Source organism: Triticum dicoccoides, chromosome 7B (genome assembly GCF_002162155.2).
Source record: "Triticum dicoccoides isolate Atlit2015 ecotype Zavitan chromosome 7B, WEW_v2.0, whole genome shotgun sequence".
Taxonomy (NCBI): Eukaryota; Viridiplantae; Streptophyta; class Magnoliopsida; order Poales; family Poaceae; genus Triticum; species Triticum dicoccoides.
The window spans coordinates 47,066,688-47,082,618 of NC_041393.1; the positions used below are offsets into that span (position 1 = coordinate 47,066,688).

General features: G+C 47.4%; 1 pseudogene; it reads left to right on the forward strand.

The window, feature by feature from the left end:
* Positions 1 to 9,712: 9,712 nt before the first annotated feature.
* LOC119338583 lies at positions 9,713 to 15,627 on the forward strand (annotated as a pseudogene).
* Positions 15,628 to 15,931: the final 304 nt, after the last annotated feature.

The following is a 15,931-nucleotide window of genomic DNA, read 5'->3' on the forward strand; positions in this document are numbered from 1 at the left end:
CGCTACCCGGCCGACAAGGCCTGCTGCGTGCGGGCCCAGCAGGTGGGCCACGCCGCCACCAGCCAGGCGGCCTGTCCTGTGCTGCTGCACGCGCGACAGTGCGCAGACGGTGCTGATTACGAGGCGCAACAGTGACGGCTGTGACTCCGACGCGCGGGAATATGGACGCTTTTGGTTCTTTCGCCCGGGAATCAATCCTGCCTTTGCTTCTTTTGCCTCAGCGGATGCGATGGCACTGGGAATCCGAGGCTACGGGAAGCTGTTGTGCCGACACTACAGGGATCGTAAATATCCCCGCTTAATTTTCTCGCCATCATTTATCATCTGAGCTTATAAAAGGAGACACCAAGGCTCTCGTCCAGCCATCCTCGAAATCGGCAGTGCGCAAAGTGTGTAACACATTTTTTCAGTCGGTATGAGTTTGCCTTGCTCGGATCAAAGCATTAGGCCGAGGAAAATGAAGAATGCAAGTTTGCCTCTGGGGGTGGCAGTCCTGCGGTGTTGGTGTGGCGATCTTTGCAAGGTGAAGGAGGTGACGGATATTTCAGATTGGTTGGGCATGAAGTTTTTCATGTGCGCCAATTATGAGGAAGATCCTGCCGTAGCTATTTCAGAGTACGACAAGCCTCCGGTATGCTTTAACCATCACGAATAGATATTGTTGGTATTTTCATTGATTCTTTAGTAACATTTTTGTTTCTTGTTGTAGTCTCCTCCGCCTCTGTGCATGTACTATCGTTGGATTGACACGGAGAAGCCGGCTTGGGCAGTGACTGAGATTCGTGAAAGAAGTCGCCGTGCGTGGAATAGTTTATTTGCGGAATTGCGACACGAGAAGGCGGAAGCTGAGGAGAAAGCAGAGCAAGAGAGAGAGTTAAAAGAATACTATGCGGAGCAACACGGTTTTTTTCAGGAAATGGGAAAGAAAAACAGGGAAGAGGCTCGTTGCATGGAGGAGCAGGAACGACAGCGAAAGGAGGCTCGTGAGGCGGAGAGGCAGAGAAAGAAAGAAAGGGCTCGTGAGGCCAAGGCAGCAGAAGAAGCTGGCGATGGAAAAGGAAAATATCCACGCTGGACTCAGTAGATTCCTGTGATAGTATTTTAAATTTCGCAATCATTTGTATCTTTATTTCTGCACTTTAATGTAGCTTTATTTCAGGAGTAAATGTAGGTTTATTCCTACAATGTATCTTATTTTCAGTTGTGCCGTGTCGTAATGGAAATAAATATAGTTTTAGAATAAAGTAGTGGCATTTTCTTTCCCTCCACTAATATCGAACATCGTGCAACAACTACAAAATAAAATTAAGATAGAACATAATGCCCTACAATAAGAGAGTACAAACTAATAATGCAAGTACATCCGAATTAAACGGTAGAACTGGAATACAACTTAAAAACTACATGAAGGCATCATCGTCATCCTCCATCGATGCAGAACTCTTGCCCTTCGAGGATGTAGAACTCTTACCCTTGGACGATGCAGAACTCTTGCTCTTCGAGGATGCAGTACTCTTGCCCTTAGACGATGCAGAACTCTTTCCCTTTGACGATGCAGCACCCGGAAGCGGCGGCATGAAGATATCATCTTCATCCTCGCTCTCCTCAGTCCATAAAAATGGATGATTTTCTGCAGTCCTTCTGAAAGTTTCACTCTTCGGCTCCACTACATTCTTCCACCTTGCACGCAACCTAAGAAGTTCTTTACGTACCTCCTCATAGGTCCTTTTAGGCCACCCAGACCTACGTAATTGGTGAGCCAACTCATTCATTATGGTGTCACTACCGGTGAGTTCGTCCCATGAAACTATCCTATTGTCCATCCTGAAATCGGTAGCTAGCCTCAGAAGAGTCCTGCTCATCCCAGGGTGAAAACTACGATCGAAAGGATAATGGGACATCTCGACTACACTACACTGGAATGCTTATCCACCTCCGTCTGAAGGGGGTTTTATAGGTAGAGAGGAGAAAATGGCGGGAAAGAACGAGTGCAGTATGGCGGGAAAGGGTTGGCGGGAACATATGGTGGGAAACGAGTGGTGGGGACATATGGCGGGAAAGCGTTGGCGGGAAACGGGTGGCGGAACATATGGAGGGAAAGCGTTTGCGGGAAAATATTGAGGGGAAAGCATTTGCGGGAAAAAATTGTTCCTGACTGGTGCATTTTTATTTCAGCATACATAGATGTTCAAATTGAAAAGTCTGATACAGACATATGTAGATACAATGGGTCGCGCACGTGCATAGATGAATCACCCTACTTTACGACGACCACCTGGCCTTTCCTTACGACCGGAAGGCGACAAGCGAAGCGGTGGCCGGGTCACACGAAGACCGTGGCCGTACTCCAATTCGGCTTCATGTGTCTGCGAGTCCTGCGTAGGTGGTGGAGTCGCGAATCCTTGTTGCGAACCTGAAGCGTAATTGTAGGCGTATGGTTGTGACTCCGGGGGGATAAAAGATGGGCCAATAACGTCCCCTCCGAAGAACTCTGTAACTAATGATGTAACCGTGTCGCCAAGATCATGTGATGCTCCCCGGAGGCCTGTGTTGACGCCATGATCATGTGATGCTCCCCGGAGGCCTTTATTGACGCCGCGTTGGGTGTTCTCATTGCCCCAATTAACATCAGGTGTGTCCTGCACATAGAAAGATTTTAAACAAACTGTTAGAGGATAATATATGATATCATTGTAAATGCACTGAAATGTAAACATGACTACCTGAGCATATCCCTCTCCTATACTATCTGGCCATTGTACGTGGTGTTGGTTTAAATCTGGTACACGAGTCTCCTCGGGCATGGGGATCCCTCGCGTGGAGAGATACGGCTGAGATCCCTCACCTTGGGTGTATGCATCATATCCTGTGTACGCATATGGGTTAGGGGAAAGAAACTGCTCGGGCATCGAATCCAAGCCCGTGCCATGGTCCTGAGATGTCTGCCCCTGACGAAGCTGCATCAAAGAAGAGCGATGCAGTGGCAGAGATGAGTCATGTCGTGGCAATGTCGTTCTAGTACTCGGACCCTCCCCCCATTGCTCATGGCTCGTACGCGCCTCGCTCGGTCTGAACGACGGTGCCGCACTCGGTATGGCTGACCTCGCTACCGGCATGATGCTCCAGTGACAACGTCGTCGCCTCTACCGCATCTGAACTTCTTTGCCACGAATTGTTGCAAAAGTTTCTGGAATGTCTTGCGATATGGGCCCTGGGCCGGCATGCTATCCGCAGCCATCTGCCCTACTTCGTTGACATTTTCAAGCTGAACAATATTTGGATGTTATTTAGTTCAAATGATTATGAAATGATGGACTTAAAAAAGTTACAAGTGATTACCAGGTGGTAACGATAGTAAGCTGCATGTAGCTCAACATGTCTCCGCGCCTGCTCCTCTTGTGTGAGATGTGTTGGTATAGTAGCTGGCTGACTGGCCAGGCTAGCACGTGTGTTCATGCAGTACCACTGCTTGTACGCTTGATCTGTACTTCCATCGTACGGTCTGTAAAATTAAATAATTACATAAACCGTTGTGATGAAAGCAAAGCATCTTCACGCATCGTATGATCATCGTAAGAAAATAATGTACATAAAATATAGCTAAGTTGACGCACTATATCTGCTAGCGCTTCATTTTCCCACTTGTGTACCCATTCAATGTTCTCCCTCCAATCGTATAAACTCCAACCCCTGCCCATATTGGTTAGCCTGCAAATTATGTAACAAAGTGTGAGTTTAGTAAATTAAAAATGACACTAACTATTTAGGGATGTCACATCTTACTTATGTGTTTCCTCGTCGATACGTCTGGGAAAAGGTGGTGGAATTTCTTGATAGAGACCGAACTGTCTCATTACACGCTATGGGTTGTAAGGCTCAACACACCATAGAACAATAAGTTGCAGCGAGTCAGCCAGAATGCACTATCGATCAACATGCCTGGTGTGAAGTGTCGAGCATCAAAGACCATTTTTAGCTGGTCCTGAGTCCACGGGTTCCATGTGACTTCTGCCTCATCAAGTATCTCAAACTGCTGGTGGTACATAGGGTAACAATTTTTCGCAATATCTGGAGACCAACGTTTTCGTGCCTTTGTCCACCTGGTGGCCATAGTTGCGCTAGCACCCTCGCTAAAGTCGTATGGGTATACGGGTTGTACTATACGAGGTCGTCCTACAGGGAGGTATTCCCAGGACCACAACTGTAGAAACTTATAGGCGACACAAAGTAATGGAGCTTTTTGTGCGAAAAAGGTTTTTTGCGTGGCATCACACAAGCCTCTGTATGTATGAGATAGCATGGCAGAACCGAAGCTGTATTTTGGCTGCTCGGGTAAAGGTTCATCTACCATTTTCTCTGCAATGTAGATGAGACCAGGGACAACAACGTCCCCCATGTGAATTTGGAAATAGATTCCCGAGGAGCCACAACAAATACGCAAACAGATGTCTTTTTCTCGTCTCCTCATTGGCGAAGCTAGATAATTTAAGAAAGTTATCACGAAGCCAGACGAGTGGGATGCCCCAAGGGTCACCAGAACATTGTGATTCTGACATTTTCATCCCAAGACGGGCTGCTATATCTAATGCCCAAGATGGAGACACTCGTGGAGAGACTACCGGCTCACCTCTAATTGGTAGAGCAGTGATCATAGAAACATCTTTCAGTGTAGGTGCAAGCTCCCCAAAACGAAAGTGAAAGGTGTGGGTTTCAGGTCTCCACCGGTCAACGAGGGATGTCAAAAGGGATGGGTCCGAACGTACTTGGTCGTCGCATGATGTGAGCCTAGCAAAACCTTGTAGCCCATAAGCGTCAAGGTGAGCAAGGAAATGATTGTTTATTGGCCATGTTTTCTTTATGGTTCGAAGTCTGAAAGGCCGATAATCATGCTTAGTATTTGGTTTCAAAAATAGGTGGCAACGGTAGCCGGCGTCATGAGGCCCCTGCAAAAGCACTGACACTTCACCCATAACCTGCACACAAACATACAAATATAAATTACGAGGAAGACAGAAATACAAATGCAAATCAAAATTAACTTAAAAAATACAAAGAGATACGATTTACATTAATTATCTGAAGTTAACATCAGGAGTACAATAATACAAAGAGAATCAATTTAAATTTAATATAAGTACACATAACGAGTAGAAATATAAATAGACATGGCGAGTACATATATATCAACATCATGCGTTGTTGTTGGCTCGATACGGGCAATCTTTGCGTGAATGTCCAGGACACCTGCAAACGCGGCATCGCCTTGGTTCTCCCATCTGGCTATGGTCCATGTCATTGCGATGACGCCTAGACTGACGTCGTCCCTTTGCAGTTCTCATCAAGTCGGTGTTCGGAACCCATTTCAGCCCATCTGGCCACAACATTTTGTAGTTCATATCAATGCCCCAAGCCCAGAACTCACCATTCCAAGTGTTATACAGATTGTACATGTTGAAGTACGGCGATATGTATGGCTCGACGCTAATTTTTTGAACAGCAGCCGCCCGGAGCACATGACTGCAAGGGTAGCCCTCAAGCTTGGGCTTGTTACAAGTGCACTCACGGGAGGTTGAGCGAAGGGTGACAGCTTGCTTTTTTGATCCTTTGTGGTGACCCTTAACGTACTTGGCTCGCACATTGACCTCCCACTTATTCCTAAGTGCGTCCACTTTCCGGCAGCCATGACTTTGGGACTTCTTTGCTTTCTCGTCCAGATGTCTTTGCATCTTCCCGGACCATGGCTTGTTCAATTCAACTTGTGCTTTGGCGACGGTGACCCTGTCTGCAAAGTATGACAGGGTCCGGTTCCAAGTTTCTTCAATTAGGGCTATGATAGGCAGTGCTCGCACCCCTTTAAGAACACCATTGTACACCTCTGACATGTTGCTGGTCATTATTCCATACCGAGCCCCGGTGTCGTGAGCCTGCGCCCACTTCTCCAAATGAGGGCAATTCTCGGTGATCCACTAGCTCAAATTTATGGCCGTCCTACGACCCCTCCGGTCTTCTCTCTACGGCAAGGCCGCGCGGTTGATCTCACCATTGTTACCTGCCCATATCGCATTCATTTTGGCTTCAGTTTTTTGCATGCACATCCTCTTGAATAACTTGAACCAATCCTTGTTTTTGAATTTGGAGTAAAAGTTTGCTGCCAAATGCCTCATGCACCACCTTCCCTCTAGATCGGGCCAGCCCCACTCTTCTTCCGACGCCTTAATTATTTCAAGAGCGCTTAATAATCCAGTGTTGCGATCAGAAATGATGCAAACATCTTTACGCTCTTTCACGACAGCAATCTTCACGCAGCTCAGGAACCACAACCAGCTATCTTTGTTCTCGCTCTCGACCAATGCATATGCAATAGGAAGAAGCTGATTATTTGCATCCGCTGCAATCGCCACCAATAGTGTGCCCTTGTACTTTCCAGTGAGAAAGGTACCATCAACAGATAATACCGGGCGACAGTGCCTGAAGGCTTGTATAGTCTGCGCGAATGCCCAGAATAAGCGGTCCAGGATTAGCTCACCCGGGTTCATTGGGTTTGGACGTTCTCTCCGCCAAACTTGAGTCCCCCTATTAGCACTTGCTATTTGATGAAGCATTCTAGGGGCATAAGAATATGCCTCCTCATAGGTACCATACAAGTTCTTGAATATATTTTTCTTCGCACGCCTAGCCTTGCTGTAGCTAACAGGGAATCCAATTAGATCCTCTGCATCTTTTTGCAGAGCCCTAACACTAATGTTGAGACTTCCCCGCACAATTGTTTCCATCGTCTGTGCCACAAATTTTGCTGTCACATTGCAGTGATCTGAAAGAGTCCCAGTTTGCTCACAGGTATGCTCCACTATTTTTGTGATATGCCATGACTGACATACCCCAGGCTTCAGTCTAGTGAGAACTCTTCCGCGGCAACCTTTCGCGGTGTGGATGCATATGACCTTCAACTCTTTTTTATCAGACTGCTTCACTCTATGCTGGCGGTGGATGCCGTTTGCATAGCTACCCATTGCCTGGTAAGCAGACTTCTTATCTGGGAAAACTTGCCCAACCTCCAGGCTTCCCGCTCCTAGGCCAGAAGCAGAGTGAAATTCGTTGGTGATGCTCATATCCTGTAAAAACCCAGGTTGCAGTGCCGCCGCGACCGCCCTTTGAGGAGGAACATCTTCTTCTCCGCTTGACTCCGAAGACGCAGAAGAATGATCATCATCATCTAGCGCCTCCGGCAATCCCTCCACGTGTTCGCTCATGTCAACGGCCGCCGACCAATATCCTATGTCATACACAGGTTGGCCGCCCGTCGGTTCCGATGGGCCGATGCTAGGGGCTGATGTGATGGCCAACTCGACCTCACCACCCCTGCTACTGCATCCGGCAACACCAGTGACTGAAATGAACTCCACATACACCATCGGCTGACCATACATTGAGTTATTGGGATTGCTTGCAAACCTCATGTACGACCCCCACGACCGATCACCTGTGACAGGCCGCAAACCCCAACGGGCAACTGTCCCATCATTTCCTCCGTCAACGACGAAGGCCTCCATTGTCATTTTTTTTCCTGCATCACTGGGCCAAACACCGCTCGGATGCACCTTCTAACAGCTACGTAACCCACGTTGACCATGTATCTCACCATAACTATAGTCGACTCGCAGAAGGACACATCCACCCCGCATGGACCGTCGCGTAAGACGTTCCCATAGTACACTACTAAATTTTTCATAGTACCTAACCAACATACATGTTTACATTTCAAATAATTAGTAACTGAACATTTAGTAACGATGACAACATTTACATATCTTACGACTAAAATAATAACCGTATTTTCGTTATAAATATTCGGTTTGTTTTTAGAATCATTTGCTTAGACTTTAAGGGGTTGTTTGGTTAACGCGTATTTAAAGATCTATTTTTCTCAAACTTGTCTATGAGCGTAACAAACTAAAACTCTGTTTGCTTTTCTCTAACTACCCCAAAAATATCCTAAAATAGTTCTGGCAACATGCAAAAACTTAGCTTCTGAAAAAACGACTATTAGTAAAATATGGTTTTCTACATAATTTTCTTACAACAGGTTATGACAAAACTGAGGGTAAGTACTCGCTATCCAAACAACCATTAAACATAATATTACGATAATAACATTTTAATATCATATGAGTAAAATATCTAATTTCTTCCGGCATGATATAATGTTTTTCATATCATACGATAAAATTCATTTATTTACAAATAATAATATTTGCAGCGGCATGACAGTACATCAATATAAAAAATATTAACAAAATTACGGCGTCATTTTATACCTTAGCTCCAATATGAATGTGCTTGCGAATGCAATTAAGAGTTCAAATAGTTCGAATAAGTATCCGTCACCAGTACTATATGAACAGAGTCAACCTATTATCATATGAACATCAATATTACACACGGATTTTTCTTTCTGCTATCAAAAGTATGAAAATAGCACTTGCATGTATCTGGTCATCACCTCAAAAGGGACAGCGAAGTTGGAAACACAATTTCTTCAATCACGTCATCTCCTCCTTGTTTGCTACTAAGATTAATTATTTTACCTAATTACATACATCATCAAGTACATTAGCACATATTCGTAACATATAAAATTTACATTATTTCGACATAACAAAGTAGACCTACAACCTCCTAACTATAGACTTATTAATAAACATACCATATGAAATAACATACCACATGCAATGAACAATTACAGTACAAGTGTTTCTTAATTACCGTATTAAGATTTCTTGCATGTCAATACTAATGGACGCACCTAACATTGATACAACATCTTCAGCCTACTCTTCTAAAAAATATATTATAAATGCTACATCTGTCGTCTGAAATTATTTCTAACCTCTAATCACTAACATTGCATAGCTAATGATGAGCTAAAAGACTAACTAATTACGACCTTGCATGCACAAAAAAAATCAATTTATTGCAAAGCTCATACCTTGATCTTCAACTTCGTAGTTCACTTCGCTAGGCAAATCGTACTCCTGAAGCTCTAAATGACTCCAAAAAGTGATGAAATAATGCCTAACAAAATAGATAAAACATAGTTATGAACTAAACAAAAAGAGTAAAAACATCATGCATGCAAACGAAACCAAAAAAAATGGATAGATCTTACCTTCGTCTATCTTTTCTTCAACTTCAACATATTCAAAAACCAACTCCAAATCGCCCTAAATCACGAGTGAAAGTGCCTACTGAGTTTTTCTTTCTCTCTGTTCTTACACACTCAGAAGTTAGAAGAGGATGCCAGTGTGCTTGCGCACGGAGCAGAAGCATACTATATAAAGGAAGAGGATCCCTGTAGTGTCGGCACAACAGGTTCCCGCAGCCTCGGATTCCCGCAGCGAGTGAGTGATTCCCGCAGTGCCGTCGCATTCGCTGAAGCAATAATCAGCGTGATTCTCGCAGTGCCGTCGCATCCGCTAACGCAAAAGAACCAAAAGCGTCCATATTCCCGCGCGTCGGAGTCACAGCCGTCACTGTTGCGCCTCGAAATCAGCGCCGTCTGCCTCGAAATCAGCGCCGTCTGCGCACTGTCGCGCGTGCAGCAGCACAGGACAGGCCGCCTCGGCTGGTGGCGGCGTGGCCCACCTGCTGGGCCCGCGCGCAGCAGGCCTTGTCGGCCGGGTAGCGACAGCGGCAGCGGCGGCCGCCTCACCCAATGGCAGCCGGGCCCGCCTGGCGCGGCCCGTTCCGTTGCGGCACGCTGGCCTGTGCTGCCCTGTGCACACACCGTTATACACCGGGCTGCCGCCTCCTGTTGTGGCGGCCGGGCCCGCCGCCTCATGGCGTGGCGGCAGGTGACACGTGTCGCCTGCCGCGCCTGCTGCCACTAGTGAGGGGGTCTCTTTTGTCAATTTCGTCCGCAGGGGGTTTCTTTTGTCAATTCCAGTGGGCAGAGGGTCTCTTTCGACAAAAAATTGTGACAAGGATATGGTGATCTTTGCTACTTACAGAAGGCTCTTTCACTGCAACAAGGCTTTAGAAACTGAAATTCAAGCGATTGGTGAAGGGTTCTCGTTGGCGTTAGAACGATCAAGTATAGCCATACAACTTTAGTTTGACTGCACAGTTGCACATAAGATGCTCACGGGTAATTCCATTGACAGATCGGTGTATGTCCATCTGATTATGGAGATCAAACGTCCCATAGATGTTATGGTAGTTGACTAGTTGTTCAGTAAACAATTCTCGCTTTCAAAATAGAGTTGCACATTGTTTAGCTATACTTGGTCCGAACAGGGACAACACTGCAGCCTCTCCGTGTATCAGTGAGCTAGTCGCTGAAGATTATAACTCTATTACCTTGGAATAAATACCAAATGATTCCTGAAAAAAAAAGAATCGACGACTGATGGCCTGTTATTTTGCGTAGTACGAAAATATGGTACTATACTGGAACTATCGCACGAAAACGAGACGTCGTGTTCAACTCCCGCATCGTCAAACAACCGAGGCGACGCATTGACCCGGCCTAGTAAGGCCTTGTACAATGCTACACTAGTAGAAAACAGGTCTTGATATCCGTCCTGTCAGTCCTCGTACCGTTCATGATTTGAATGTGGTATATTATCTTTTATAACTATTTATTGTATTTCGTTTTATGCCATCAAGTTAACATGGATTATTCTGCTGGCAGCACCCAAGGAGGCGCCTTTTTTTGAAACTATGATGATTTTTATAGCAAATTCGGAAACTATACGGCCTAATGCATAAAAATCGAAACTACGACCCCGTCGGCCTTCTGTTGGCCGAAGAATGACTTTTCGGCCTATCGTTGGCCGAAGTGGGCTCTTCAGCCTCCTGTTAGCCGAAGAGTGCCCAGCTGGGCCGAAGAGCACTTTTCGGCTTCCCGTTGGCCGAAAAGTGTCTGGGGCACAAAACGTAACTAAGATGGCCTCAAATGAAAAAAATATCGACATGAAAAATCTTCATCTCGTCGAAACGGTTGATTTTGATATAAAAATCGTTTTAATCTGAGCTCGTATACAACCTATAGAGCCAAAACAAGGTCAGGGGCAGAAGCTGCAGAGTTATTTCGGACAGACCGAATGGATGCCAGAAAATTTGTCACGGGACACCCGGTGCACTCAGTGAGACCGTGTGGCATATAGAAGAGTACACAAGTTTGGTCACGTTCACTCTGTGAGACCGAACCAAACCACTCGGAGGCTCCGAATGGATCCGAAAAATTACCAAAGATTCCTGTCCGAGTTAAAGTTAGGATTGTTTATTCGAAAAATTGTTTGTCTGCACTGGGAAGACTGCTTGCGTACCGCGCTTCCGGCCGGGTCTCCTTCGACGTGAGTTACGGTGCATCACCCCCAGCGTCGAGGGTACACGGTGACGTTTTTGTGTGCATCACCCCCGGCGTCGAGGGTGCACGGTGACGGGCCTGAGAGGTGACCATTGCCTCTACTTTGCATGGTGGATGACGCCACGGCCGAAAGTTTTCGTCTCAATTCCTGCCATGCAACAGAGACATTTCTTCAATGCCGGTGTCTTCCCGGTGCAGACGAACAATGCCCACGTTGATTTATGAGGCGGCTGGACTTCCCGTACAATAAAAGGACTAAAAATCTATCCAAAAATCTTTGGCAATTTTTCGGAGCCTCCGAGTGGTTTGGTTCGGTCACACTGAGTGAACGTGACCAAACTTGTGTACTCTTATGTATTCCACACGGTCTCACCGAGTGCACCGGGTGTCCCGTGACAAATTTTCTGACATCCATTTGGTCTGTCCGAAGTAACTCTGCAGCTTCTGCACCTGACCTTGTTTTCGCTCTACAGGCTGCATATGATGTCAGATTAAGACGATTTTTAAATAATATCAACCGTTTCGACAAGACGAAGATTTTTCATGTTGATAACTTTTTCATTTGAGGCCATCTTAATTACGTTTTGTGCCCCTGACACTTTTCGGCCAACAGGAAGCCGAAAAGTGCTATTCAGCCCAGCTGGGCACTCTTCGGCCAACGAGAGGCTAAAGAGCCCACTTCGGCCAACGGTAGGACGAAAAGTCCCTCTTCAACCAACAGAAAGCCGACGGGCTCATAGTTTCGATTTTTATGCACTAGGGCGTATAATTTCCGAATTTGCTATAAAAATCATCATAATTTAAGAAAACAACTGCAGGGGAAGGGGAACGGTCTTGTCATGTCATGATAAAGTCTCGTGCTCTTTAACTTTTGTACACTCGGGCAAAGAATAGCTTTTCTTTTGTTTCGCACATGACTCGTCGGTCTCTCTTCCAACAGACAGCTGGATCAGCAGCAAATCTTTTTCCCTGCAACTTGTTCTCGATAGTCCCTAGGGTAGAGCGGTGGCACCTCGGACACGACCTTGCACCCGCATCAAGTGTATCACTGTTGGCCCTGGTGTCTGCACCATCTACATGCATTGATGCATACAAGCGTTGCTTGAACCAACCAGCAGGCATGGACACATGCCTACCTGCACGAGATGGGCTACAGGCTACGGCCAGAGGTCTTGATCGGTCAGGTGCAAAAAAGGAAAAGCTAGTACTACCTTCGTCCTGGTTTAGTGGTTCCCATAGTATTTTCTGCCAAACTTTGATCATATATTTAACTAAGTAAATAATAATACATGTTAGCAAAAATTATATCCCTGGGTTTGTATTTGAATATAATTTTGAGAGATATTATTTTTGTTACATATATTAATATTTTTATAATAAAATCTAAGGTCAAAATTTTGCACAAAATACTAAATGAACTAATAAATCAGGACGGAGATAGTAAATGCTACGGAGCATGGCTCGACCGACGCGAGTAGCCAGCCTTCGAGGCGAAGCTATCGCAAGCATTGCCGTCCTTTGGCCCGCGCCAGGCCTGTGAGGCTAGTCACAATGGGAAGGAACTTAGGAGTAACATCACACATTCCAATACAACTTTCCTTATGTGGCACATATTTAATGAAGAGAGAGGTGCATGTGGTAGTTACCGGAACATCACACACTCCAAGAAACAATGAGTCTATAACCTAATAAATACATCGTTGCATGACACTACATAGATGTTCCTACCCACTATGGAGGTAGTAACATAGTCTAGGGAAGTGTGTAAGTTACTAGCTTATGTTCTTGCCCATTGTGACCAGCCTGACACTCACAGAGCGAGAGCCGAGAGTGCACGGAGGATCATGTGCCATTGGCCAGGCTTTCGTCCGGGCATAACGTTTGGATGGCGGGGCCATTATTCAGGGTCGGGAACTGCTCCCGTCCTCACCGATTGTCTTCCATTCGTCACCGACCACCTCCGCCTTCAACGCTCGCATCCATGTCTCATCAGAAGCACTACCATTCTATATTAGGCTAACTTCAGCGTGTGACCCTATTTTGTCCGGTGCGTCCGTTTGGGATAAAATGGACAAACCAGACGGCCTAGCGCGCGGGCACAAATGGATTTTTGTCCATTTTCTATCCGTTTTCAACCCATCCCGGCCCAAATTTGGGCCGCTTTTGTGGTGAAACGGACAGCGCGCGGACCGGCGGGACGCGCACGCTTGTCCTCCTCTGGCCCGTTTGTCGGTGGCACAAAGCAAAACCCCCTAGTCCCATTTCGCGCCATTTTCCCCCAAACCCTCCCACGTCCCGCCCACCACCCTCCCCCGTCCATGCCGACGCCCCGCCGAATTCCGGCGGCCTGGCCGTCGACCCGCCCGTAAAGGTGAAGAAGAAGGCGACCAAGGGTCCAAGGAAGCCGCGATCGGAATGCACGCCGGAGGAGCTCACAAAGCTGGACGCGAAATCGGCGAAGAGGAGAAACCGGAGGGCGGTCGTCAAGGGTTAGAACCTTGCGGCCAAGTTCGCCGTCGAGCGCGTTGCGATGGAGGCCGCGCGGCGCAAGGCCGAGGTCGACGAGAAGGAGGACATCGTCAACAAAGCGCACTCCCTCCTCATGCTTGGGCTTTACCGTCCGACGGGTTTCTCTGGTTCAGCCGTCGGCCCGGCGAGCACAGGCTCGTCGGTCGCCAGGCCTCACCCCTGCCCCTTGCTGACATCGTGGACGACGCCTTTGTCACCCGGCTTTCCCCTGCCAAGGCACGAAGGCCAGACCTGTTTGTCGGGGTCACCGGACGTTGGCATGATCGCGCCGTCCACCCTGCGCCCCTCGGCCGTCATCGACCTCAATGTCACGTCGGGGTCCAGCAGCGGCGGTCGACCGTCCGTCGAGATGCAAAGAAAGCAAGCATGGCCACCGTTTACGGGCACCATGTCGTCGCCCCGCGTCCTGTTCGACGAAATGGCAACACCAACGCCAACGGTCGACGACCTCTTCTACAACCAGTTCATGGAGAATGTGATCTACGAGGGTGGGCATGGCGGTGCCTATGATCCCGAGGAGACCCAAAGTCAGGATGTCGACGCCCAGTACGTTGTCGATGAAGAAAATGAGGCCCACGACCATACTGACTACGACCATGGTGACTCGTGGCATGAGGATGATGACATCTATTGCGAAGGTGATGGTGATGAAGAAGAAGGCGTTGATATTGGGAGCGAGCCATTGTTCATCGACGAGCTCACCCGAAGAGCGGAAGCACAAAAGAGGAAGAAGAGCATTCGTACGGGTTCATACACACAAGATGAGGACAAGTTGATTTGCCAATGTTGGATGGAGATTAGTCAAGAACTGAGGACCGGTGCGCAACAAAAGGGACTTGTTTTTTGGACAAGAGTTCACAAAACATTCCAAGAAAGGAAGTTTTGAGCCCTACCAATTTATGAGCGACCGTGGCATCACCTCGATTCAAAAGAGGTGGTTGTTCATCCAACAAGAATGCAACGACTATTGTGCCGCACTTGAGAGCGTTGAAGCACGACCTGTGAGTGGTCTCGGCATTGGGGACATGGTATGCTCTCCTCATCCTAGTTCTTTCGTTGCTACGACCATGCGACTTCGGCCTTCTATGGTATGTTCAATTGTTGTTGATCGGGTGGTGTAAGCATTTCAATCTTTGGAAGCATTCAAGGTCCGACACAATGACAAGCCATTCACTCTTACGCATTGTTGGACGATCATCAACAATTGCCCTAAGTTAAAGGATCAATACCGTGAACTTCAAAGGAAGAGAGGCAAAAAGACAACCGCGTTGGCCGGAGGTGGAGATGGTGAGGCGTTGGAGAGGCTGAGGGGTAAGACAAACTCCAAGGTGGACAATATACGTGATGCGTCATGCATGGCCTTGCATAAGACTTTGCAAGGCATGATGTCTCAAAAGTACGTGAGGGACGAGAAAAAACGACAAAGCAAGGACGAGCAAATGAAGCAATACCTAGAGCTTCAAAGGAAGAAGCTTGAGATGGAGGAGGCGGCCAAGAAGAGGAAGATTGACATGGAGGAGGCGTCCCGGCAAAGGCAGCTCGACATCAAGGCCGCCAATGTCACGGCCAGGCAGAGGCAGCTCGACATCGAGGCCACCAATGCCGCAACCAAAGCAAAGGAGGTGGCCCTTGCGATCATGAGCATGGACTTGACCAAGATGAGCGAGAAGACGAGGAGCTGGTTTGAGGCCAGGCAGAAGGAGATGTTCGACGCCGACGGCCTGAACTAGGTCGTCTGATCGGCCGTGGCCGTTCTTTTTGGAGGCTGGCATGGGTGTCGGCAGTTGGGTCACTGGCTGTGTGCCGGCGAGAAACCTATTCATTTTGGGGGCTGGCTGTGTTGCTAGCGACAAAACTATTCATTTTGCAGGCTGGCTCTGTTGCCGGCCGCTGGTTGTGTTGCCGGCGAGGACGTGTGGGCCGCTGGTTGTATTGCCGGCGAGGACGTGTAGGCCGCTGGCTCTCTTGCCGACGTGAACTAGGGCCATCGGCCTGAACTAGGGCGTGGTTTCAAAAGTTGGCGTTTGAAAAAGG